Source organism: Helicoverpa armigera, chromosome 16 (assembly GCF_030705265.1).
Source record: "Helicoverpa armigera isolate CAAS_96S chromosome 16, ASM3070526v1, whole genome shotgun sequence".
Classification (NCBI taxonomy): domain Eukaryota; kingdom Metazoa; phylum Arthropoda; class Insecta; order Lepidoptera; family Noctuidae; genus Helicoverpa; species Helicoverpa armigera.
Window position 1 is genome coordinate 763,627 of NC_087135.1, and position 24,141 is coordinate 787,767.

General features: G+C 35.6%; 1 protein-coding gene across 1 annotated transcript in view; it reads right to left on the bottom strand.

Annotated features, from left to right (window-relative positions):
* LOC110369838 (PHD finger protein rhinoceros) overlaps positions 1-7,278 on the bottom strand; it is a 68,726-nt gene extending 61,448 nt beyond the window's left edge. The window contains exon 1 of the mRNA XM_064038535.1: positions 7,132-7,278. The gene's annotated coding sequence lies outside the window, so the exon portion shown is untranslated. The remainder of the gene's footprint in view (positions 1-7,131) is intronic.
* Positions 7,279-24,141: the final 16,863 nt, after the last annotated feature.

A 24,141-nucleotide genomic window follows, 5' to 3' on the forward strand; every position in this document is an offset into this window, starting at 1 on the left:
ATCAACCGATTTATAAGCAGCGTTTAAAGGGTTATCTACCTTTAAAGTAATAGCCGGAGGGCCAATTAGGGGCTATTTCATTCACAAAACTACCTCAGCCACGCTACGGGTTAAGATTAGTTTAATTCGTCTTTAAGAGGTAGTGTACACTGGTTGGGTTGTCGACCGTTTTTTAAACGCGGTTAAGAGCTCTGTTTATATTCAAAAGTACCTAATTCATGAATTTAGGATATAGGTAAGTACTTGTTATTATCTTATTGCGAAAGTGAATTTGTTTCTCACAACTCTTCGCGCCAAAAACGTCTAAAATATTTGAGAACAATTTAATATAGGAATAGAAGGCTGTTTCTTATCCGGGTGCAGAATGTTTCAAATTAAGTTGATAATAAAGAAAGGGTGCAACGAAGAAATTGCTACAAATAAGCAAGTGTCGAACCTCTTGCATCATATCCATAGCATTATGCTATCTTTGTATTAGATTAACGAAAGGTCGTGAGAAAATCGTTCATTAAACTCTAATAACAAGGTATTATGCTAAGACAAGTGGTAATTGCGAAGCTTTGTATGAGATTATTCTCCATGGATAAATTACATCAAGAGAATTCCAATGAATTAATTTTCATGGCATAGTTTTTGATAACGGCTATATTTTAGGAAATTTTCATTTATAAAAATTCTAATGTATCTAACCTGAACACCTGAAATATTGATATGCATATAATTGAACAGAAAATCAAATAGAATCATCGTATCGCCGCATCTATTGAAAATACCAAACCTTCCCACGCGCCACAAAAAATATATTTTCCATACCAGAAAATATAAAATATAAAAGCCTATTGAATATAAAACCCAGTCCACAATCTAGCCGAAGCAATCCATCAGTGGGAAGCCCACACAAAACCAAACAGAATTCAGATTGCCAACGCATTTCAATCAACGTCGAGACGTCACACCGCTCACCGTGGACGCTGTGACAATATACCCGAACTTTAGGGTGAAAATAGATCCAGATAGCGGTTTTGGACTAGATAAAAAATTGTCTAGACAGGTGTTTTGATGTGTTAGCTATTGTTTCATACTTGGCATAAGTTTCATTGAAATACGTCCATCTGTTTGCGCATTGAGTAGTAGCAAACATATGTACAGACTCATCAACTTTCGCCTTTATAATATAAGTGCGATCCCCATTCACGTAATATCAGCCGGAGATCAACCGCCATACTTCATTTATTTATTAGTCGCCCTATACAAATCGACTATTTAATCGTGACAGTGAGACCAGCAAATTGGACCAACCGCGCGTACAGGTGTTTCGTGTGTAAACTCTCTTATAAAGGGGCGAACAAACCCGTTTGCTCCGTACTTTTAATTTAATAGCTGCTCTGAGATAATTGTATCATCGTGTCTGGATTTGGTACTAGATGGCTGTTCATTTGTTCTCGTATAATATGGCTGGTTATTGAAGAATGTGTAAGTCGTAAGATGTGCTACTGCAAATTGAGTTTGAACTCTGCTCTTTTTTGCTAACGGGGTGATGGATAGACATATATATAGAGCTGAAGAGTTTGTATGCTTAACGTAGGTACTTATCTTAGGAACTTTGGTCCGATTTGAAAAATTATTTCAGTTTTGGCCCATTTAACAACAAAGGCCGCGTTCAATGTCTAGTTTAATGGACGAATTGCTTTATTGTGAAGATGTGGAGGGCAAAAATATCTAGAAGAGAGCAATCTATCGCTTTTTTGTAATTATTTTATTTATTTCAGTAATTTCCCACACAAACAAGACAGTTCAAAAATCCTACAAAGTGCTACAAAAATACGACAAGAAAAATCTTCAATGTAGTCTTAAACACCGTTTAGCTGGTGTGAAAAAAAAATATAATTGCTATGTTAAAGCAACTGCGAATTAGCATAGCAAACGACTTGAGATTCACATTTAAATAATTCACTGCCCCACTGGACTTTACACTGCAGATTTTTAACAAGGACTTAGTAACGGTAGCGGGGACAGAGAGTCGAAGTTCAGACTTAATTAAGTAAGTGTTGTTTGAAAATTGGATCTTTTTGAGTGTGAGATGTCTTGATGCTGTGTTGGAAATTCAATTTTGGGGTAAGTATAAGTAGCTTGTCGCTGATAGATTGCATATTTAAACTTTTGTTGGGTTATAGTGAGGTCTAGTAGACTATTTTAATAAAAGTCTTAGTGCAGTGTCTTTATACCTACACACTGTATAAATGAATTAATTTATTGCTATACTAACATAATTTTATTTTCATGTGAATGTAAACTGCCTTTTGTTAAAGACCTAAGTTATAAATTCGTACACATGAGAAAAGAAAGTAAATTTCATTAAAAGCGGAGATAATTTTGTCACTTTTTATAAATATAATTCTCTTTAAATACATTGCTTTCTAACTGTAGCAACCTCATGTTAAAACTATAATGTTATTGTCACATGTCGGCGCTAAACTGAAATCCAGTAACAAAGTTAGACCTGTAACTTTGGCCCCATTAGATGTACTAAAATTTTTGCCTGTGGGTTTGTTTGAATACATAGAAAAGGTACTTTTTGATTATTTATGTACAGGCTTATGTCAAAAATAATTATTCTTGAAATATAATAGCCTTTTCCTAACTATGTTAGGGTCGGCTTTCAGTCTAGAAGAATACAGCTGAGTACCAGTGCTTTACAAGGAGCGACTGAAAACCCAGTTACCCGGGTAACTCAATACCCCTAGGTAAGACAGGTTGTCAGACTTACTAGCTTCTGACTACCCGCAATGACTGTCAAAGATGTTCAGTAACAGCTGGGATATACAGTGTATCGTGCCATCTGAAACACTACAATACAATAAACTATGGACGAATAATGTATCAAGGTGTAACTTTCTTACTTAGTTGGAACAAAAACTGAAGAATTTATCAATAGGTGTTGAGAACGCGTCGACATGGGCTTAAGGCTAGATTGTACCACTTCTTGTTTCTTGTGATATTAATCAGTTTCTGTTGTTTATACAAGTACAAGTTTAGTTACCCAGAGGATTTATCATAGTATTCCATTTGTCATAAAATATATTTTTCAAGAGCCAAAGATTAGTGATATTAAATCTTAACGTATGAAAATGTTATTTGAGCTTGTCAAACAAGTTATTATAAACCAATGTTACTAATATTTTGTGTGTGTAGTTATTTTTAACTAGCTTCCACTAGCGGCTTCACCCACCATCCATGGTAACTACTCCGCACATCCGAATAAAACATAGTTTTTGTTCTTTTCTTAAAAACTATTCAAATTCGACCTTAAACCTTAAAAACACTCAACTAATTCTCAAAAATTTTCTTCCTTCCCACAAACTTGCTCTGGAAGTTTTGACATATTTTTGAGTAAATGTCCCAACTTTACGAGTTTTAAATGCGGGTAATGTCCTGTGAGTAACTGAGTAGTGAGTAATAAGTATCGGGAACCGTTATCTATTACTTAATCATGAACCTGTGGCGCCTTTCATCTGTACTAAGGAATAAAAGAGTTTGCCTGTCTGTTTGTTTACCTAACCCAAGTTCTATTAAATGTTCGTATCCTTTATTGCATTCCATAATGTACAAGGAGGTGGAAATATAATAAAGTTGACACAACGTTGGGCAAATCAAGCTGGTATTTAGAAGCGAGGACAAACTTTTATGTAGATTATATGTGTATCCTGTTACGTTTCTTTTCTATTTCGGTATTCTACATCTTCAGGAGCATAAGCCTGAGAGAACTAATTCTTTTACTTAGATAAAGTGGACTAGAAACAGGTTTTACAATTATGTCAGTAGGTACTAAATATCTCAATCGGTTCCATCTTTTACTGCAAAAGTGTGACAAGCAAACTTATGCATTTCTAATAATGAGGTTTCAAAATACGGAGTTATATCAGACAAAAGAAGAAAAGTACAGACGGGCAATAAAATTAAGTCGGGAGTCACAGGGCGGGTGAGTCCGCGGGACTAAGCTAGTGCGATATACGTATTCATTAAGGATGTTCAATTGTCTATCAATGAACGGTTTGTGGTCGGTTTCCATATTGAAGTACGAGCGGTCGAGCTTACTAATGGTAACATAATTATAGTATTGCGTCGAAGCCAGTTAAAACCACGTTAAATTAGTTAAAGATTGGATAATTGTTATAATGTAGTAATATGAGAAATAAGTGCGATCATTTTTCATAAAGAGTTGTGGTGACTTAGGTACAGTTACTAAAGAAATCATATTTTCTTTAGTCAATGCTCTCTAAACCAAAAAGTTATGTCTGTATGTATTTAGACCTCCATTTAAATATGCATAGGTATGTTTCTGGTAGAATAGGAGTGAAAATATAGTAGCCGTATAAAAAAAAAAAACGCATACAGCCACAGTCACGCACACAAGCAAAGGTCACATAAAAATAATAAATCAACACAACACAACGAAAGCGCCCAGTGTTCGAACAACTACTCATTACGGACAAAATTTTTATGCAATTTTTAATTCTTTCTCAGAGATGCGTGAGTTATTAGGGCGGGGAATATCCATTATAATCCGGTTCAATGCGGTTTGAACCTGAATTTAGTTTTTTATTTGGGTCTATAGTGCACTTTTTAAATGTTGAAGCCGGTAATAACGGTACAGTAGACGCCAACAATGTTTCTGGAATAGATAAATATAAGCTTGGTACCAATAATTTGTCAAATAAACTAAACAAAATATGCATATTCTACATACAGTTAGTAGTGTTTGGTCTATGAACCTTATTTACAAATACCTAATTTTCGAAACTGTATTCTTCGCACCTAATTGACTACTGAAGCATCAGATTTAAAACCCACAACGTGTGACTAAAACAAAAGAAAGTAGCTAAAACAAAAAGATTGGAGTTCCTGCTTTACATTTCCTTCAAAGCTTGGTAATACAGATGCATATATGCACACGTTTCAAAACAAACATAATTATGCACTGCATAATATGCCGTCGTGTTTACATTAGGCTACAATAACTTGCATCTGCATACATTATATTTGAACTGTGAAATACTGGTCTTAAGATACGAAGGTGCTTCTAATTTTATTCTACCTATCCTGTTTCCAAGTTATTTCGGGTCTAATCTGTCAGTCCTCATACTAACATCCATCGCCTTCTTATTCATGTCATCTGTCATGCAATCGATCCATCTTTTCGTCGGTCTCCTTCTGTTTCTCAAGCCATCCTCATTCATACCTATAGCATATGTCCTTTGGACTCTAGGCTATATGTGTGCCAAAGTTTAGAGAGAAGATAATTTTGGTGCGGAAGCCAGACAGACGCATAGAGTTACTTTCGTACTTATAAAGTTAGTAAGTAAGGCTTTTTCTTTAAAATAAATTACCAGCCCCTTACATAAAGTATAATCGTTATCGGAAGAGAGAATGTCATATTTATAAAGGAGATTATTATCGCCGTAAAGGATGTGGTGAACAACCGATTAAAGATTGTAATCGGAGGGGAAAGGCGATCAAGACTCCATAAAATTGACGACCCGTAGCGCGGTGAAAGAACCTGCCCACTGAGAAATGAGTTTTTTTTATAAACACTACAAGTTGCTTTGTAAAGCAAATCTTTACGTTACATTGTTTTGTAAAGGCTGACTAGGATTTTAAATTGAGAAAACCGAGTACCAGTGTTTAAGATGAAGCGACTGTGTATCTGACTTCCTCAACACTAATAATCTGGGCATCCCAATATCACTTGATAAGTCGTCATTTTCAGACAATCTGGCTTGTGACTATCCGCAATGACTACCAAAGATATTCAGCCATTCACGGAGCGATCACGCTAATCGTTGCTTAACCTACTACCGATCCACCCGTGCGGCTGTCACTTAGCCAAGCACTAAAGAAACACGTATTAGAACAAATGAAACCCAGTTTAAACTTAAATATTTTTGAATAATCAATTTCCTAACAGAATTTCCTAATAGTACCTACTTAACTAACGGGTTTAAACGGAAGTTTATGAGTTATTATGCCGATGGTCACAAACACTTGACTCTACGCTTTTGGAGAAAACAAATATTTTAATGAAAACTACCTTCATTTGCGGTAAACATGTTTAATTTGTTTGCTCAATGTTTGTAAATAAAAAGCAAAACTTCAAAAGCAGTCTTTTTTGGCACAGAAATTATCATCCTCATCCTCCGAGCCTTTTCCCAATCATGTTGGGGTCGGCTTCCAGTCTAACCGGATTCAGCTGAGTACCAGTGCTTTACAAGAAGCGACTGCCTATCTGACCTCCTCCACCCAGTAACCCGGGCAACCCGATACCCCTTGGTTAGACTGGTGTTAGACTTACTGGCTTCTGACTACCCGTAACGACTGCCAAGGATGTTCAATGACAGCCGGGACCTACAGTTTAACGTGCCATCCGAAACACAGCCAATGGTGTCTAAGATATACTTAGAAAGTACATACAAACTTAGAAAAATTGCATTGGTACTTGCCTGACCTGGGATCGAACTCGCGCCCTCGTACTTGAGGTTGGTCCTTTACCCACTAGGCCACCACGACTTGGCACAGAAATTATGTTTAATTTATTTCCACAAAGATCTTTGCAAATTAAGATTTCTTCAATGGTAATCTATTTTTAAGCCGAGTTTGAAAAAAAAACGTAACAGGACGCAACGCAACTAACTACCTAGTTAGCGAAAACTTTTTATAACAATAGTCAAATCATTAGAATCAATGCAAAGCAATGTAAGAACATTACATTGCTTACAATTTATACGCTATGTTTCCTACTAGAATAATAATCTGTAAGAACAGGGGCTAATCCCAAGGCCACGCCTTCGAAGACCGAATATAAATTACAATAGATCCCCTGGGCGTGTCAACTGTCAGTTTCATAGGCATGCTTTTGAATACGTCTATTTCTTGGGAAAATAAACAATTAAGAAAAAGGCTACTTACTTTCATAAACGTGTCATTTTATAAATTAGACGATAAGTTTGAAGATGTACCAACTTAAGGTCACTTTAAATAGTATCCAAGGGGACCAAAAAAAAAATGAACAAGAAAAACTTACTGCACCAAAAGGCTAAGGGTCAATCCAAAAATCCTAATAGAACATAAACTCACCCAAAAAATAAATATCTACACGCACTTGAACATAAATCACAAACACATACACAGCACAACCGGCGCGTACGCAACGAATCAGTTTTCAGATCACGGCAATGCGCGCGCACTTCGGGGAAGGCGTGCGTGTGACGCGCGCGCTCGCTCCCTACTGTTCAAAGTTGGCGTCGATAGACCGATTCTAGAAATTGGACTGATTGCTTCTTCGATTTCCAAATTTTGAAGCGTCAACTTATTTTTTTTCGGTGTTTGAAATTAGAACTCTTCGGTGATTAATCTATTTTTTAAATTCTAATGTTAAGGAGTTTGGTTACTACCACATACATAGCAACATTTTGTAATGAGATTAACGTAAAAGTTAATTATTTAGTCATTAAATTATTGTCGAATAACGTAGTTTAATATGTATGTAGTTCCTAATGTCTTGCACCGTTACTATTTTTCGATTTCGTCTTTATGCCTCTACAAACAGTAACACATCTTTCATTTCAAATAAAGGCAACTTTACCTTTTGTCTACAGATTTACAAAAGCGCGACACAAAAAAAAAAACTTTACAGACATAACATGTGTGTCTAAACAAAAACAAAACACAAGTTATTCTGCCAAACAGACCGCTTATGATGCTTCTAGTAAGTTTTTTCTACATTTTATTATTCCGGACGGACGTTACACTGTGTGAATATCCTGAGTGCACATTGAACGGTAACGCTCCGTAGCCTGGATAAAAAACTCTTTTAAGTTTTTTTTTTACTTTTTTTGTTTTTCGGACATTGATTTTTTTTCGTGCGGAAATATGGCCAGTGGGCTGTTGACCGGACTTTGTAGACGATGGAACTTTTTGTTCCTTTTAGGTTTCCCTAGTAAATGTGTTTCAGATCTTTTATATGGTTTGCCTGTCACAGGGATGTATTTTTTTACCATAGTAGCTCGAATCGAATCTCTGTTTCGACTGAAGTATTATTGACTGGCTGTTTTGTATAATGTACAGTCAGCTTAAGGTCAGTGGTAACAGTTTTATAGGAAAATCATACTATTGAGTTAAGGTGCATGACAGTTACCACTGATGTGCAGTCTACCGTACATAGAGGAAAAGCAAAACTGTTTTGAAAACAAATGGGTAGGTATTCCGTATCTCTACAGGTAGAAGAATACATTGAAGTGACTTAAACTTAAAGGCAGTTTGCTAGAGTTTTTATTTTCGACAATAAATGCACACCTATCCGAAGTTATATTTAAAGTTGCAGACACGAAGTAGATACCTTACATCACAAAAATAGAATCCATTTGTAGATTGTTTAAAAGGAAATGGTTCTCGCCTCTGACTAGCGGTTACAGGTGACAATGAAGAAATGTATGAGAAATAGTTTTTCCTACAGCATTCTTTTGCGAGATATTGCAGTTTCTATATAACACAGCTTTTATTGAGAAATCGTCATACACAGTTTATGGAACTGTTAACGTTTGTGTTAAACGTTTAATTTAATGCGGAATAATAAGCAGTACTTACTATAGAAATGGATACAACACAAATAAGGGGATTCTTTTAAATACGATTTGAAAAACTCTTATATGATAAGTTATCCATTTATCAAGAAACTACATAGACGTGATATCTGGGTAAGTAGTTTTCTCGAGACAAGATTAAACACCGCAAACCTTTGGAAAGATTTGACCATCCAGCCTTAGTATACCCTGGTTACATGATACCAAAGATAACCTGACTTGAAAGATTTCTAGTAGCCTAATGAAAAATATGCCTAGGTACTTTTAAGATGTTTTTTTTTTGTTTTTGACTCATCTTTGTACAATTTGCACCGTCTGTGTCCCTAGTTGTCGATACAAAAAAATCTAATGAACTGATTTGTATGTGCAGTGCAAGTAATCGGCGCTAGCGCAGCACTGACTCATTTAGCATATTACGTCACTTTTTAACTAAAAATAGTCGCAGGTTCACTTCCGTGCGTTTCAAAAGGATTTTATGCATTATCAGACCACTGATGGTTTACCAAAAAACTTTGGTAACTTTTGTGTACCTATTAGAATCCGAGAGTCACTTATTTGCGAATGTTTTTTTGCAAATGGTTTTTCGAGGATTTTCCTAATAGTACCTATATCGGTTGCAGCGGTTGGTCGATGACTTCCGAAATCCTTCGGTACTAAACTGCAGTATTGCAAAAAGTTTTTAAGACACAGAAAGAGAACACAAAAATGAATTTCGATTCCTCTATTAACAGAATAGTTAATCGAACAGAACCACTCAACAATTTAAAATTGAATTTCACTTTCCAAATTAATAATATAAACGAAAAACCTTGTTATTTCTTCTCCTATAGATAAATAACAAATTCGACTTCTATAAAAAGTTATGATTGAATTTTTAACTTATTCATTTAACTTTTGCGCTTTTTGTGTGAGCCCTTGAAGTGTAAAAAAATATAATTTGAACTAATTTGTAACAATAATATTTAATTCTCTAACTTATTTCATATGGTTTTGTATATCAAAGGGTTTGAGTATTTTTTTTGCTCCCAAAATCGGATACAAAAAAAAATGTCTGCGTATTGTCCTGTAGCGTTAATGAGTTTCTTAGGTCAATAGTTTTCAGATTTATTAGTTACTCAATTCAAGGGTGGTAGACAATATATCCCTTATCTCTTCTCTCCTCCGAACTTATTATGAAGGGGTTTTGTCACTATTTTTAGCTAAAACACATGGCTATAGTTTTTGCCTACTGAAAAACCGTGGGAATGAAACTTACGTACCTATTCGGTTTTACACTATTAGTACCTTGGGTCAAACCTTTCATAATAAGGTTTCTTTCTTTCTTTCTTATATATGTGAAATGTCAGTAAAAGATTAATTAATTATACACCTAAAAGAGAACATATTTCTATCTACCTTAAGTTACTCATTAGGTATTAAGAGCAAAAGGTTTTCGTAACTGATATAGTGCGGGTCTTGTAAGATTAGGACGGAAAGATTATAGGTATAATGTAAAGGGATTATACCTACTTAGTTAATTTGATTATACATTAATCTAAGACCTACTTCATCCCTAATATTTCCTTATCAACTATGTTGGGGTTGGCTTCCAGTCTAAGCCGACCCGGCTGCCTATAACCCAGTTACAGTTCGTGCTATATAAGTTTGTAATTGTAAAGTTAGCCTTTTAACGCCTCTCGTATGTGCTTTATTTACGTAGTGTTTTGTTTATATTTTTTTGACAAAATTTGAGTTGAAAGCCAACTTTGGCTTTAGTCAAGTAATCTCATATTTGTGTATCTGTGCGCATTTGGTACAAACAAATGCACGAGGAGATATAAGCACTTGTACTCAGCTACATTATGTTAGACTGGAAGCCGACCATAAAATAGTTTGGGAAAAAGGGTGGGAGGAAGAAATGCACGAGGAGATAAATGACAAACAGAATTGAGATTGAGATAAATTAATTGGCACGAATTTTACCTGAGCAGCGTTTCCCTGCATTTAATGTTCATTTTAAGTCCGCAATTAAGACATACCTTGGATCCTTCACTTGATACAGATACATATTTTTCAAGGAGTGTCCCTGTTTCCTGAGATTTACTGTTCCAACGTGTCTTAACCTACTGCCAAGAATGTTTCTCATTGACTGGCATCAAACCGAACAAATCCTTTCTCACAGCAATAAACCATTCACGTTTTTATTCAAATTAAGAGCAAGAAAACAACCATTTTTATTACATATTCTATGAAACTTTATCGAAAACTCGATTGCTTATTGAATACCAAATATGACAAGTTATCTAAATAAACGTCCGCTGACAAAGGATAGTGAACCTTATGTTACAAGTAATAAGGTACAGGATCGAGGTGTGGTTAGTTTTTAATATCGAACTTGTTGATACAGAGAAGGGAATGGAATGGAAGGTTTAATCAATAGGCAGTACTCATGAAGATAATGCAATATTACATGATAATTCAGGTTGTTTGTCGGTACATGAATGAACATGGGAAGTAGTTTTCTAGTAAATTGACTTTGGGGTTCACTATAGTGGTATTTGAGAACATTTTTGGCCGACTGTAGGTACTTCTTTTGTTCTAGACTGTAATTCTTAAACAATGACTTTATAATTATGACAGATATAGATTATGAAACTTTTTCTTTGATAGAGAATCTTTTCCTTTAGAAGAGCGGAACATATATGTACATATTCTTTAGAATTTAGATATTACCGTTGAATCTCGACAGCCAATCACTTCAACAACCATGAAATTAGTCCCACAGTATCAATGGTGTTAAATATTACTCAAAATGGAACTTCTGCATACACCTGGCACATTCATCCGCATATGGCACAGTGACATGAAAGGGATTCACGCCCGCAAGGTCAAAGCATCCACACTTCCCGACATAGGTATAAAGTTTTTTATTTTTTTCTGTGCCATGCATGCGTGCATATGCCAAATGATTGAAACCTGCCTTTTGTTCTTTATTTCGGGTTTTAGCTGGATTTGTACAGGCCAGTTTGGAAAAAGTTTCTGTACAAAAGTGAAGGTTCGAAATAGAAATACAAACTTTTTTGTTTGTTTCATTGTGATATGTACTGGACAATAATAAGACTAGGTAAAAAGAACATGAGAGGGGTGTTATAAGCTTTACCGCAATGTATGTATGCCTGTATGTTAGTCAGTATGTCTATGTGCTTGTCCGAGGCACCTGAGCTCTTAATCTAAACTATGGTGGTGCACACTTTGCAACGATTTGGCATCGGAAGACCAAAAAGCTTGGTAAGTTTCACGACAACCTTCAGACTAAACTGTCGGTCAACTTTTGGCACATACTTGGCACATAATTTTGGCTCAAAATATATACTGCGCTAAAACCTAGACAATCTTTGATAAACCTAATATGAACAGCGCATGTCACACTTCATGTTCGCTCAGTACACTCGCGTGCATTATTCGCGGGCACCTCGAGCTTCGAAGTTAATTACTAGCGCCACACAATGGACTTATGACGTCACGTGTAATGGCTGTAGTAGACTGACTGTGGAGTATGTTACCGGATTACACTGCATGGTTAGTCGGGGGATGTGTTAACAGATTTATCAAGGATGTAAGATAATTTAATGTTGGCTGATGTTGTCTGTTTGAGGATTTTAGCGAATGGTTTCAGTTGTAGGTTTCAAAATGATATGATTCATAATCTTCAATCACATAAACATGATATTTTGAATTAATAGATTATCACTACATAGTATAAAACAAAGTCGCTTTTTCTGTCCCTATGTCCCTTTGTACGCTTAAATCTTCAAAAGTACGCAACCGATTTACATGCGGTTTTTTTAATAGATAGAGTGATTAGAGGGTAAGGTTTATATGTATAGTAACATACATTAAATAGTGGAGAACACAAAATCCCGTGCGAAGCCGAGGCGGGTCGCTAGTTGTGAATAAACTAACAATCCGGGACGCAGGCAAAACAGTGGGCACCAACTAAGTATTTTCTTAATAGGTATACCACAACAACATATATAAGGCCAAACCTAATACATAAAGGCTATGTATAAGGACCAAATTAACTTATTCATCAATCACAAACCATCAGACAAATAGGCTATAGAATAAAAATAAAAGCCTTGATAGCGTGAGTGGGGCAACTTAAAAGAACTATAGAACACCATGGGGCTATAAAAATAATTTTATGAGCACTATAAATGAGGCTCGCTTCTAGGCCGATGTGGAACTGTGATGAAGTGGAAATATATGCCTTTTTAGGAATAAAGTACTGCGTAATATTGTGGTTTAATCGAGCTAAACATTGTTTATTTACTTAAATGAGTTTGGAGTATGAAGATGAACCTCCATAGACATTTGTGAAAGTATTTTTTTAAATACTTTACATTGAAATTCCTGAGAATTCAGAATTCAATTGAGGCTACTATGTTAAAAATACATTTTTGTGGTTGTCAATTTCGTTTACCTAAAATACACGTATGACTTATTTTTTTGCAACCAAGTGTATTAGCGAAATTATTTTGCTCCTACAATAAATCCTTGATACACTCTAGTGTATAAGAAACCTAACTTTTACTCGTATCCGCGGAGTCGAATATCATTGGTTTCGGTCAAGGGCGAGTCGTAACAGTATATTATGACGTTTTACTGGAGCACCGTAATAAAATATCTCCCGACGGATATTACCATATTGAGCTGGAATTTGACGGAGTTTCGAGTTTCTATATAGAACTACATAATATATTTATATGGATGTATGAGATATTATTGCAGCTATGGTGGCTACAGATAATTTTAGTGTTCATAAACTTATAACAAAGATGGTATTACTTGTGTCTGAATTGAATTTGAGTTCATAGTTTTAGGCGAAAGCGGTATGGGTCACTACGCGGTCTATCCGAGGATAGTTGACAATAACGAGCTCCTTGAATGTTTCGGAAGGCACGTAAAATGGATGGGTACCGGCGGCTATCATTTGAACATGTTTGGCAGTTTTTTAGACGCCAGAAAGTCTGACAACAAGTTTTGGCAAGGGATATTGGGTTCCCCGGGTTAACGGAGTTGAGGAGGTCTGATAGGCGGCCGCTCTATGTAAAACGCTGGTACTCAGATGCATCTGGTTAAACTGAAAGTCGACTTCGACATAGTTGGGAAAAGGCAAATTTATCTAACGTGCCTTGTATTAAATGCTGAAATGGGCGCATCACCTCTAAATATGGGCTTTAAGAATACTTTAGGGTGACTGTTAGTAGAAATCATTGATTGAACATCAATATTTTATCTACCACATCTAATAAAGCTGGGAGCTGACCCATTCCTTCTATGGGAACAACCAAGGCGGATCCTACTCACCATCTGACAGTTCAATGGTATATCTGGTAGACTTTCACTTCACCTATATAAGCGAAAGCAAAAGCACTATAAACTTTTCGTTTTGCAGAATGCTAAATACGTTGAATTTAAATTCATAAGATTAGCTTTCTTTAGGTAATTTCGTAATCAGGACAAAGACTTCTTTTTACATAGAGACGACTCAACCCAGCTGTGTTTGGGGTTTTCCAGACTCTGTACAAAATATCAAGTCGGTTCAGTGATTTAGACATGATAACTTAACAGACAGGCAAAGTAGGATCCATTATAATAAAATGCGATGTTATATTCGCAAGGCTTCTTTTCAATAAGCACGAGACATGTTACGCAAATAAATTTAAGGGATGACGATCACTTAAAACCCCTATCGATAAACCCTTTCGACAGGGTAAGGGTACTAAACTACCCAAATCAGGTATAGCTGCAAAATCAATTCCCTTACCGAGTCCCTTACTTCCCCCATCCCCTATGGGGTTACAGGGAAGGGACCTACGTCGTAAACAGTCACTAAATCTTGACCAAACTTAATTATTTCGTCCCAGTTGCCGTCAGCCATTGTTTGTCAAACCCTAAAGTGTACGTTTTAGTTTGTTAATTAACACGCAGTGCCTAAGTTGTTCGTTGATGTTGTGAGCCTAGTATTGATCCATTAGCTATCACCAGCTTTTTGTCGTCCCACTGCTGAGCACAGGTGTCCCCTCACAAAGAGAAGGACTAAGCGTTAATCACCACGCTTGCCCTATGCGGATTGAAGAAGTATCTTGTATCGACTGCCAAAAATGTACAAATAACAGCGAGGACCCAGAAAAATGTACCTTCAAAGCACTAGGGAACTCGTTATGACAAGAACGTCACTCATCCACGGAGCGACCGCGATAAGGGTTGCTTAACCCCAATACATACGGCTTTAACTTAACCAACTCCCAAAACAGTCCATTCAAAATTGTCTTAAGTAATTCAAATACCTTCACATTACAACAATATTCATTTAAATTAATTACCAACAAACATAGCTCGGACCCGTACCCAACGGCTCAGTGGGTATCGTTAATCGCCCAGTCCAATATTCACGTCACGGCTGTGTCACATAACCGCTTGATTTAATGGCCGACAGCGTGGGTAAGTAGCATGGGTAGTAATCTTTAAATTGGTAGTTTATATTTGTGTTTTTACAATGGATTAAAGAATGAAAATTAAGAACTTAGGACCAGAAAGTTAAGGTACGGAGTTCCGTTCCTCTCTCTCGTTTAGTGAAAATATCATTCAATATATCACAAAAAATGCATGATATAATATCATTATCATCAGCCTTTTTATCGTCTTATCGTTGGTCTCATCTCGAACAGAGAAGGAGCGATAATCACTCATTATAATTAACACAAATTAGAAAATAGGAAACAAAAAACGAATGAATTTAGTAGAGAAATTAAACAGTTTTCATTATCACATTTAGTACTTTATTAACTTCTGGTATAATCTAGGTAAGCTAGGTCCTTACGTTATTAATTAAGTGTACTTAAACGTTTTAAGTGTTCAGACCAAAGTCACGACTCAGCAATAATTTTATTTTTTAGTTAATTTAATTAGCTCTTCATAAAAATTATAATTAATTAGAATGATTTCCCAAAATGTATTATATTATTGTTCACGAAATAGGCTACATAATATTCAATCACCTGTATAGGTAGGTACTCAATAAGTACATACCATTGAGCGAGGTCATTGACCTGGCCAGGTGTTTTCCAGTTGGTCGGTCACAAATGATTGATGACGGAGCCCCCAGGAATCCAGCCGATTGGAGCTTTCATATTTGAATTTCCACTATTGATTTACTCTTGATATTGTGTGGGAATCTTTGGCTTTAGTAGCTGATCAAAATGGCAGCTGCATTTCGTCAATTAAGATCTGCAGTATAGTTTGTAACTTTCGGTATTTTTAGTACAAAAATGCCCGAATATTTTTGTAGTGAAAATGACTTTCGCTAGGTTAGGTTTTGTTACGTTTGGCTAGGCTTTTCGGACACTATGTTTTTAGGCTATATGGTGGCTTGCACACATACAAACCCGCATGCATACAAGGTCTAGACCCTTAACTATCTTTGTCATCGCGTGCGAGAACGAAGTACTTTTTATCAAGGTACTGGAAGTAGTTATTCAGGACGTTTATAAATTTTTTTAGGGCAGAACAAGATAGGTCCTGAAGTATTCATTTATAGGCTGAAGAAAAAAAATAACACATCTACCTACTTAATAAAGATGTGTATGCGAACTTTTTAACTTAATAAAGTTACATGAACTTACGAAGTAGAGTTTGTTCAGACTGTACTTATCGTATTTTGTCTGCTTTCATGTAGATAATAAACTGAGGGGCGAAGTTTTCAATCTCAATTTATGATTATGACTTTGCGGGAAAGATGACTTTATCAAATCGGCTTGGTTTCAGCGCTTTCGAGTATGTTGCCTGAAGGTATTAGAAAGCTATATAATAACGTATGTTTAAAAATATTATCTAGAATATTGTTTTTATGTAGCACTCACTCGCATCACTCGCAGTTTATGTATCAGTCGCAGTTTCTCCAGCGTCCCAAGGAAGCATGAACCCGAATAATATATCCTGTATTACTCGGGAATAGTGTAGCTTCTCAACAATGGAACTTCTGAAATCGGTTCAGTAGTTTCGAAGCCGGTACAAACTAACGAGTTATTTTTTATCGAGATTCAGAAAATATATTTTATGTTTTTATTAAACGTTTATGTACCAATAGAAGACTACATTATCTCTGTGCAAGAAAATAACATTTAATGACCATGTAAGACAAGCAATACCGAATTCAAAAGCTAGTACTAACCTTAATGAGTAAGACAAAATAAAATATCATGTCTTGTACTGTATTTCAGTATAGATAGTTCAACTCAGATTTGCGCGCGGCCCTATGTGTGCGTCGGCTTGTAAATATACAACTTTCGTTCGTGTGACAGTGACGTCGTCCGAGCATGACGTGTTCTTATCGCTTTTTGTTATGGGTACAGTCGTTTACAAAAATGTCTAGTTCTTCACGGAGAAAATGTTTAAAGAGTCAGGTAGCGTTTCAAAAAATGAAAAAATATTCAGAGCTTTTTATTATTACATTTTACAGTTTTTCATTATTTTCTCATACCTTTTTTCAAATTGACATTGACAGTATGACATGACAGTATCTAAGAAATAAATGAGGTGAAATATCTAAGATGAATAAAATACTCCTTACATATTTTCTAGCTCGGGGTACGCGGACAATAAATAAAAGTGTGGACTAAGAATGTAAAAAGACGTATAATCTAGTATAATAATGTAAACAAAATGTGTGCGGAATTTTAAAAAAATATATTGCTTCGCATAATGTCGACCAAAATAAGACGGAAATAATGAAACTCATAAATGAACGTTTAAGTCAAATTGATGAAGGGATTTTGGGTAATACTTGTCGACATGTACAAAAGAAAAAAGAAGAATACTATAGACATTTTGACATGGAGTCAGAATTTATAATTGACCTTGGTGAGAATCCGAAAATTCATCGTTTGATTTTTCAAGTAGTGATTCAGAATCATTATAAATAAATAAACATTAAATTACGTAATAACTATTTTTATTTAAGCAGACATATACAACCCCTAAATAACTGTATTTGTACCCGACTGTACCTCTTGTCACGCACACAAAGTCACTGTATACGTACAAGGGTTACCCACACATAAGGCCGCGCGCAAGACTGAGTTGAACTTACTATAAATAAGATTTATTCATGAATCTCGCAATTTACGTTGCTAGTATGTTACTTTGACGTTAGTATAATTGAGACGCTCGTCCAAGTTTGTATCATGCATAAATTGTCTATGGTAATGTGGAAGGGGAGGGGAGGTCGAATTATAATAATGTAATATTGATAGGCCGAAATATCTATCACATGATTAAGCTTCAAATTTTTTCTTCTAACTTCCTTAGTTCCATAATATCCAAAACTGAAGAAAAAAAAACACTGAAGAACTCTTTTTCTGTTGTGTTGTGTATAATAATTCGTGGTGGCCTAGTGGGTAAAGAACCAACCTCTCAAGTATGAGGGCGCGGGTTCGATTCCAGGTCAGGCAAGTACCAATGCAACTTTTCTAAGTTTGTATGTACTTTCTAAGTATATCTTAGACACCATTGGCTGTGTTTCGGATGGCACGTTAAACTGTAGGTCTCGGCTGTCATTGAACATCCTTGACAGTCGTTACGGGTAGTCAGAAGCCAGTAAGTCTGACACCAGTCTAACCAAGGGGTATCGGGTTACCCGGGTAACTGGGTTGAGGAGGTCAGATAGGCAGTCGCTTCTTGTACAGCACTGGTACTCAGCTGAATCCGGTTAGACTGGAAACCGACCCCAACATGATTGGAAAAAAGGCTCGGAGGATGTTGTGTATAATTATCGCGTTCTTATACACAAACAAACTCTCCAGTTGTCAAGCATTAGCGTAGATATACGGAGGAATTAACGTATGAGCGTTTAAAAAGCTTACTATACTTGGCTTACACATAAGTAAGTTACCAAAAAAAATACCCGAAAAGAAAAATTCTAAATAATGTTCCCAAATAAAAATGCCAGCAAATCGTGACAAAGTAAGGTGGCTACAATAACCATCCGACCCAAATAATAAAATCCCGTGTATATTGGTCCGACGCCACGGAGTAAGGAAAGATGCGCCCATCTTTCCTTACTCCGATATGCTATAGTGCAGGAAGGTCAGGCACCTTCTTACTCAAATTCGGCGGGCATGACCAAAACGATCACTTACGAGTATACTAACGAGAAGTTTGGGTTCTTTGGGACATCTTGTCAAAGATTTTTGGTGTAACAAAAAATGGTCGTCTCCAAATAAGTGTAAGGGCGAAAACAGAAACGTTCCTCGTCCTCCGCTCACTCAAATTCTTTCTTAGGCGCTTTTCTTCTTTTGTAGTTTCTCAGGCGATTTTCCGCTACGGCACCTCCGTTAATCATTTTGTTCTCCATGGTGCAAAGCTGACAGCGAAATCACTTTATAAGCACAAGATTAGCGGGAAAGGCCATTTATTTGCTAATCGTCCGTAATGATGTGAATGTTTGTTGAAATTATTAGATTTTTACGTGTCTGCGTTGTTTAATGTGTGTGTTAGTCATCCACGGTCGCTGTTTAGACTGTATGGGACTTTTTTGGCCTTTAAATGCGTAATAAGACATACGCGTATCAGGGGTCATTGAACTTAATGTTTTGTTAGTAGTTTAGTTAAGTTTAACTTAACTAAACTACTAAAAATATGAGTGTTTAAAACACATTGGTAAGTCTAAAGTGTTATTTTTATGACGCAGAACATTCTAAGATTTATGTATAAGGTACTAGAACACACTGCAACTAAAGCTGTATAAATAGAGCCATTAACTTCGGAGAGAAAAAACTGAAAACATTTTTATCTGATTTCGATATGTGTAGCTATTTGTAAATTCATGCAAACGTTCGGATACAGGCAAAGGAAAGTTTTTAATAATTTATGTTTTTTTCCATTAAAATTATTGAGAAACGTACCTAAGTAATTAATACTGCTACCAAAAGAAAAACAAAATATTTTAATGTCCTTGAAAACGACAACTAACGATGGATGGTACAGGGTAAGAATGCTACTTTTGAGATGACAGCAGACAGAAGAGTAGGCATAGAAGAATATAACATGCTGCACCGACCACAAATGGGATAAGAGCAGAAGGATGATGATGATAAGTTCTTTTAATGTCATGACAGGATGACAGATGGCAAACCTCGGCTTAGCTTAATGAATTGTCCAGTTATTTTCACCTGTCTTACCGAATCAATCACTATGTTCATTTGTTCATCCCTGCTCTTATTGCTTGCTGATTACCTTCCGGCTTGAAGGAACAAAAAAAGTGTGTGCCATTTATTTTTTGGTTAATTAATTAAATACAGAGAACCTTATGATTTTTGTTACATTAGCAGAATTGTCGATATCGACATCGAAGGCATCATAGCAATGATTAAAAATAGAATTGAATAGAACATTATGATGATCTAGAGTTATCTAGAAAGATTCATGATTCAACATCATAAACTATCAAAGTTATGATAATAGGTACATTATGTTTGTCAATTTTGATTACAATTGCAAGCTCTCAAAGCTAACATTACTTGAAATAAAAAAATATATATTATAACAAGAGGAAAATAATATACCTACGTAAGTTTCACTTAATATACTGCGTAGGTTAGTAATAATAATATTATTGTTATCCTCAAACACAGAGAGGTTTAAGAAGAACCTTCAAACGACCTCAGAAGAGACGTAGGCGGATAGGAAAAATATATACCTAAGGGTGCGTTTATTCTATTCCCACCTATCCCAGATTACTTTAGACAGTACGTAAAACTAAATAATAAAATAGCGCCCTTCAACCTTTTTTATTGTCCTATTGTACTGCAGAGCACAGGCCTCTTCTCATACATAGAAGAAATGAGCGTTAATCACCACGCTTGCTTTTTTATTAAGGGTGGATTGGGGATTTCAGGCTTCGAATTTCACGTTTCATCAAGATGGTTTTGTTCACTTTTCTCTCGCTTTTCTCAGTCAATACTGTTATCCAAGACAATACTATCCAAGATATACTTAGAATGTTCACATAATATTGGTTACATTGGTACTTGCTTGACTTGGAATTATAATTAGGTATACTATTAAGCTATCCGAGCTATAACTACTTCGACTTGAACACACCCTTACGAATAGTATATTTTTCTTTTCTCCCACATAGTAGCCTATCATACAATGTAGTACGTGCCTAGTTATCGAGTTATTAGAATTGTGACGTCACACCTTTATTGTTTGATTCTAGTCTAGACATACGTGACCTGAAGTTTTGTTCATGACATCATATTTTTTGGAAAATAACGGTGATGTTATTGTATGATGATATTTCGTATTATAAAGCAGACTTTGTTTGAACAGTTGATCGGATTGAAAAAAAATAATTCAGTGTTACTTAGCCCATGTATCGACGAAGGCTCTATAGGCTTTTTTCCAGTTGCAGAAAATTTTACCCACGGAATGCCGTGCTGCCGTAAGCTAGGTTTAGATAGTTTTGATCATAATTAGACCACCGTATGGTAAACAATAAAAAAAAGATTTAAGTATAGCCAGACCTCTAGAGGTATAGTATTTAAGACGAAAATGATTCTTAGAATTATGGACATGGAAAATGTACCTAAGACTACTTACTTTATTAACTGAATCTTTAAAATACTTTGGTTTTGTTTTGATATTTTCTAGTCCCTTTTTAAATATAGTAATATTTGTAAATATAGTATTAGAAGTAGAATAGTAAGTTTGTATATAAATGTACCTATATTTTTGTAGAAAGGTAAGATATTTTAGACTCAAGTTTAAGCTACAACAAGTAACAACAACAACCGAATAAAGAATCCCACAGACAATCAACACACTGACGGTTACAGCACGTTGTTAACACGTGTTTGCGTTATCTGTATGCGAGATGCGAAAGCTATCAAACATTTAGCTCTTGTTGTTTGACTGTGGAATAGTTAGGAGTGTAGACATAGTGTTGTTTGTAGCATAACTTCACGACTTTTATTTGTAAAGGTTCAAAAATCCAGGACCAAGTGTTTTGAAGGGTTGAGAAAGGATATTTCAAGTCCCAAGTAAGCTGGTAAAACCCCCTAGCATAATTTACTATCACTTTCACAGCCACAAAATTTTTGTACTTTAAACCGACTTGCCTGCCAAAAAAAGGAGGTCGATTCGACCCCGTACAATAGTTACCAACAGCTAACATGATGTAAGAGAAGAAGAGTGAAAGAGAAAATAAGAAGTAAAGAGGATGTAGAGAAGAAAGGAAATAGAATTTAAACAAATATAAATAAAAAATATACTTTAACATATAGGTAAATCCCAAGTCCCACAAAATATCAACAGCAAAAGGTACTCTATTCAAACATCTTAATATTTTCTTGACAACAAAACTCGATATTTTTTACCTCTTATAACCGTGATCTGAATAATCTATGAACCGATATGGCATTCGCATGTTAGCGAACCTTATTCATCTATAACTAAATCGTAAAACATTTTTAACACACGTACGAATATTCGATACGCTCGAGTCATGTATCAATCGGCAGTATAGGGATGGGCAGCGTTTATCAATGTTAGTATCAACATATCGATAAAATCGCTTTGGAGGAATAGAATGAAGGAGATTTTTTAAAGAGCACATTGAGCAGCTTACATTATAGGTTTACTAAGGTGGTTGGTTGATTTTAATCTCAACCTGAAAATATTTCCTTAAACATATTCGGTGTTACATCGCATTTTTTTAAGACCTCAATACAGGTGAATACGTATAGAAATATTCAGTTTAGTCAGCTATAAGCCTATGTAGGCTAATTTCGACATCGATGATTTTATCAACGTTCCTCCCTTCCCTTCGTACTTATGAATCGGCGTGCGCGTATCGAGCGTTTGTGTGCTCTGCTCACAAAAATAATAAAACCATTACGACTGATCAAGGAACTTGAGCATTGTTCTAGCTGACGAGCTATCATGGTGCTGATGTGGCCATGAGCTAACTATTTAATTACAAAATAAGCCATAATAATCAGTTTCTCAAACCCACCTAGTCCAATGTGGAAAAGCACTGTCTACAAATCCGAATTCTTAATTTCACTTAACAGTGTACTAAGTATGATATATCAAATCAAATCAATATATGAATGAGGATGTGGTGTTTCTATAGTACGTTGGAGCGTTAATACTGCACTGCTTTGCTAGTAGATTCTAAACCCAGAAAAACAAAAGCGGTTCAACCGAATGGCCAATCAGGCCCATAACTTGCCACAACACTCTCAACGGAAAATTTTGCCCAAAACACTAAAAGCCGGCAAACTCGCCCAAAAACATGCGACATCTAGTTTAACATAGATTGATTGACGGAAGCTGTTCGTGATTGAGATGGATTCGTTGCTACATAATTGAATTTTGTGCTCTGATCCATTTTGTCCGGGATTTTCCGACTTTACCCAATTCGTTGACCATTAATTGTGTGCCTTTTGTTCGATCCTTATCTGTTGGATTGCAGTTTCTTGAAGGTCTTTGATTACGGAGGTACTATTTTTGAATTTTAGTTCTGCTTCGTTGATCTCAATGTTTGTTTGGGAATATGGTGACACACTCCGAGGAAGTATTTTATTTTGCTAGTTTAAAAGCATTAAAAATACGTGATATGAATGCAATCCGAGAATAGTCTTTATACTAAAATAGTCAAACACTCTTTCCTAATAATAAAATGTCCATAACACAAACTAAAAATTATTTTTTAAGACCAGAAAGAAAACGGTTTTCCTAGCTTCAAGTTATGCCAAACTGCTACAAAATAAATTAAGTAACCAGTATCCATTTTCGTCGTTAGCCTCTTAAGTGATTAATTGTGAAAGCTACAGTTAAACTCAAAACGTTACAATGGTTAAGTTACAAACTTTCCTGTTGACAAAAGATAACTTTTGCATTGGAGTTAATAGACGTCTTGTTGCGTCTTAATGGTTTGGTGAAGGGTACGAAAACAGAAACAATATTTGCAAAGTTATTTTGAGATGGATTTCATGGAAAAAGCTGAAGAATTTTTTCAGATTTCAAAAAGTTTATGTAAGTATGTATATTATTTGAATTATTTTTGTATATTGGTGTTATTAGTAACCCAAGTCATTTTCACAGCCATTACTAATGATGAATATTATATTTCAATACAAGCGACTCATGTCATTTCAGTTCCTCATTTCTGTTTATACTTCGCATTTAAATGAAGTCTCCAAACGTAAAATGACATCTAAAAAGGATCTCTTTTTACCTTTTTTGGGGATCTAAACGTTTGGGGAATGACGGCGCACCGAGCGATTCACGATTCAACAAATTTTAAAACGAAAAACAAACCACGAACCCTCATTAAAATATACCTGGGACCGCCATATCAGATGACTTTTCATATTTCACATAATCACATTTTTAGGGTTCCAAAACAAAATGGTAAATAAAAAGCTTGTTGTGGAATTTTTGCATACGGGGCACC